The sequence below is a fragment of the Nannospalax galili genome, unplaced genomic scaffold (assembly GCF_000622305.1).
Source record: "Nannospalax galili isolate Female #2095 unplaced genomic scaffold, S.galili_v1.0 scaffold218, whole genome shotgun sequence".
NCBI classification, from domain to species: Eukaryota; Metazoa; Chordata; class Mammalia; order Rodentia; family Spalacidae; genus Nannospalax; species Nannospalax galili.
The window spans coordinates 4,601,367-4,605,931 of record NW_008343207.1 but is presented as its reverse complement, the minus strand read 5'-3'; the positions used below and the strand labels follow the sequence as shown (position 1 = coordinate 4,605,931).

The following is a 4,565-nucleotide window of genomic DNA, read 5'->3' as shown; positions in this document are numbered from 1 at the left end:
GAGTATTCATTTAGTTGAGCATGGTGGTGCTCACCTTTAATCCCAGCACTCAGAAGGCTCAGGCAGGCGGATCTCTGAGAGATCGAAGCCAGCCTGGTCTACACAGTGAGTTCCAGGCCAGCTGGGGTTACAGGGAGACTCCCAAAATCAAAACAAAACAAAAACCTAAAAGAGATTTTTTAAAAAACCCACAAGTGATCTGCTTGTCTGTTTTTCTAGAGCTTGGGCTTCATTTGTGTGCCAGAGATCCTGGTGCCTTATTTTCTGTCGTGTCCCCCGACTCCCCCGCTTCTCATTCTCACAGTTGTGTCTGTGTTTGGGGGCTTTTTGGGGGATCTTTTTGAGACAGGGTCTCCCTGTAGCCCCAGTTGTCCTGGAACTCACTATGTAGACCACGCTGGCCTCAAACTCTCAAAGATCTGCCCGCTTCTTCCTCCCAAGTGCTGGGACTAAAGGCGTGTGCCACCACTCCCGGTCCAAATTTTGAAAGCTTGTTTGGCTCTTCTCCGCCAGTGCTGAACTCAGGAAGTCAGGCCACCAAATGCAGGTCTGGGTTGTGAACCTGTGGGAAACTTTTATGCCCTCTGCCCTGGGCAAGGTGGGGATTGGCATCTCTGCAGTCCCCTGCTACATGCATGATAGTGTTATTTCTTTTCCTTTGTGCCACCTCCCTGGCTATTTTCAGGGACTACTGTAATTTGGCCATGCCAAGGGAGAAGCCCACAATTCAGCAGCATCATGATTTTTGACCTACAAACACAGGTGCTTCCTAATAAATTCCCCATCTTCAGTTACTCTGAGTGCCTCCTGTGACCAAGATCATGGTAGAGTCTGAAGCAAGTCTTTCATAGACTCCTTCAAGGCCAAGGCTCACCTTCCTGCTAACATTCAAAGCTCCTCTTGCCTTGTTTTGGAATTGACCTGCTAAAATCTGTCACATCAGCTGTGACTAAAAAAACAAAACAAAAACAAGTGCTTGCTTCGGCAGCACATATACTAAAATTGGAACAATACAGAAAAAATTAGCTTGGCCCCTGCGCAAGGATGACACGCAAATTCGTGAAGCATTCCATATTTTTCACTAATTTTAAGTTAAAAAAAATAAACTTCCTCTGTATTTCTTAAAAAAAACAAAAAACAAAAACAAGCCGGGCGTGGCACATGCCTGTAGTCCCAGCACTTGGGAGGCAGAGGCAGGCAAATCTCTGTGAGTTCAAGGCCAGCCTGGTCTACATAGTGAGTTCCAGGACAGCTGGGGCTACAGGGAGACCTTGTCTCAAAAAGACCAAAAAAAAAGTGCTCTGGGGACTGCAGAGATGGTTCAGCAATTAGGAGTGCTCATGCTCTTGCAGAGGACCAGAGCTAAGTTTGGATTCCAGCACTCATTTTGGGTGACTCACAGCCACCTGTAACTCCAGTTCCAGAGTGTCCAATGCCCTCTTCTGACCTCTGCAGGCACCCATACCCACATGTTCATTGTGACATTAATATGTGATGCCACATTACAGCTATGCCTGAATAAAACAGCCTGACTCTTAGCATCTATTTTAGCCAAAAGGGGACCTGAATTGCCCTGGGAACCTGTTCCTTCAGAATTCTCTCAGCACTGTGCTCTTGAACAAAGGCTTATTCTCTTACTGAAACTACATCCATCAAGAAATGGGAAAGGAAAAGTCAACCCTCATGAGAAGGGTTTGCCCTTTGGGCTGTCTACCGACCTAGAGAAACACACATAGCTACAACAGATGCTATCAATTTAATTCCACCTGTTGCTTGCATCACACGTGGGATAAGTTGCTTTCAGAGAATGTCCATTTGCTTGACATCCATAACAAACACACACACACACACACACACACACACACACACACACACACTTCACATATTCTAGGTCAAGGGCAAGGAAGAGTCATGAGGCACTAACCTATATGCCCAGGTCATAAGAGAAGCCCAAAGCCTAGTGGGCCTGTTTACATTATAAACAAACTAAAGTAAAATTAACTTTTGCCAGGTTAGGTAAAAGTCATTTGTCCAGAGCATGCCCATATTTGTAAAAGTCATTCCCACAGTTCATATCCCCTCCCCACATAATTAAAAATAATTTTTTTAAAAAGAAGGCTGCTCTACTGGGTGTGGTAGCAAAACAAAACAAAGAAGCGTGCTCTTCATAGCTCAGCATTTCGGATCTAATTAGGAGGATGTCTGGTCACTCTGGCTGCTTTATGTCTCTGACCTCATTGCTCTCCACCACTGATCTCACTGAGACTTGGTGTTGTATCTCTTGATGTATGGATTCAGACCTTCCACTTGGCTCAGAAATGCTAGAACCCAGGTGGCTGTGAGACGTCTCTCACACTCATCCTTTGATCCAGGACTCTGCTTCAAGCAGGAATTATCTTTTGCTTTCTATCCAACTCCTTTGAAGATCAGTGTGATGTGGACTTGGGGAGTATAGATCATTACTCTTGATTTTTCCGTTGCTCTGCCATTTTTTTCTCTCCCAGAGTTCTTTATGCCGTTTGAATCCCACTCAGAAAAGTGAAGCTTCTGTAGTGAAGATTGTCAAGACTTAAAGCCCAAGGGGGCTCGGGATGTGGCTCAGTTGGTAGAGTGCTTGCCTAACATGCACGAAGCCCTGGTTCAATTCCCAGGACCACATAAACTAGGAGTGGTAGTGCATGCCTATAATGCCAGCATTCAGGATGTGGAGACAGGATCAGAAGGGTTGTGGGGCTCTTTATATCTATGGTTCCTAAAGGAGTAGAAAGCTGAAATGAATCTTGCACATCTAGATTGCTTAGAAACTACTGACAACTTAGAAAGTTCCTTTACTCATCTAGTTGAGTTCTGGTTCACGGTTCCTTTATTCATCTAGTTGAACAGGCATGTGCACACACACACACACACACCATAAGCACCAACACTATTACCACTGGGATCTTCAAGTGAGACAGTTACTAACCAGCATCTGTAGCTACCTGCAAAACACTACACCAAAATAATAATAATAATAATAATAATAATAATAATGATATTCTAGGACTAAGACTATTTCTTTTAGTCTTTTTGAGACAGGAAGAAAACACAGGCTAGAAAGATTGCTCAGTGGTTAAAGAACACTGGCTGCTCTTGCAGAGGACCCAGACTTAGTTCCCAGCACCCACATGACAGCTAACAGCCATCTAAAATTCTAAGGGATCTGATGCCCTCTTCTGGCCTCTATAGGCATTGCACACATGAGGTGCACTTACATACAGGCAAAACACTCATACACAATTTAATAAAAAAATTAAGTAGAGAGAGATTGTGGAAGACAGCCAACACTGACCTCTGATTTCAACTTGTGTTATGTACCATGTGCACACATACGAATACACATGCACACCAAAAAATAGTAAAAATAATATCCTAAAGCAATCCAAACACCCTGCAATATTACAGCAAATACTCCCTGACCCTGACCTCTCTACACTCTCCCAGTGAAACCCTCCAGACTTATCTTCATCCTGCCCAGGGAAGGGCAGTGAGTAAACAGGCCAGGTGTGTGAGTGTATCTTCCCCAGCACTCCTGTGTTTTGTTTTGTTTTGATTTTTTCAGTCTTTTTTGAGACAGGGTCTTCCAGTAGCCCCAGCTGGCCTGGAACTCATTATGTAGACCAGGCTGGCCTTGAACTCACAGAGATCCGCCTGCCTCCTGTTTGTTTTTTAATCATACAGGATATTTTAGTAATTGTCCTCACTGCTTACTGTCTGGCAGGCTTCCCATACGTGGGAAGAGTAAATGAAACTCCCTGTCTTTTCTTTCAAAGGGAGTTTTACCTTTAAAGTGTGAAATAGAGGCTGGGGTGCTGCAATCTGCATCTCCTTTGTCTGCTTACTCTTCCCAGCAGGGATCTGTGAGCTCTAGGGGCTGTGAATTCCAGACAGACTCATAAACTGGCATTTGTCTAAGATTAAAGTATGTACTGAAGGTTGCGTCCTGCTCTCAGTAGTTTTGAATCCTCAACTGTTTAAGATAATGAGTGTAAGAGATAAAATCGCTTCTGCCAAGAGATTGTAAAACTCCATACTCCTCTTTCTCTTCAGTCCCCTTGTTATAGGACCAACATTTACCTTGATATTAATGGTTTCCTAATATGTTGGTTGTAACTTGTAGTTCATTTCCCATCTCACCTTGTTTTCTCATCCACAAACTCCCTCCTTTTTAGGACTTTTTGGCTTAGACTATGTGCCAAAGTCCCACACTCCCAAATGTCAAAGATTCTTCTCTTTTAAGTTAGCCAATCGGGTTTAATTTGTGCATTTGAACCTCAGCTACTGAGGAGCAGCCAAGCTCTCTCCCAAGCAGGAAAAGAAGGGGCAGGCCATCTTAAGCAGATGAGCTTGCTGGCTGGATTTAGAGCAGTTTTGCACCCTTCTGCAGAAGTAAAACTTTTTGCCTTACTTTGGATTGTATGGTCATTTTCTTGGGATCCCAGACCAATTTCTAAGACATATCACATTATAGAATTTTGCCATTAGGTCAAACTGGGCCCCAAAATGGAGTCACTACTGACCAGCAACAT

The 4,565-nt window shown here is 43.9% G+C and overlaps 1 non-coding gene across 1 annotated transcript; it reads left to right on the top strand.

Moving 5' to 3' along the window:
• The first annotated feature begins 972 nt into the window (after positions 1-972).
• LOC115071400 lies at positions 973-1,079 on the top strand. Its single transcript, XR_003850486.1, has one exon. It is a non-coding gene; the product is annotated as a U6 spliceosomal RNA (small nuclear RNA).
• The last annotated feature ends 3,486 nt before the right edge of the window (positions 1,080-4,565 follow it).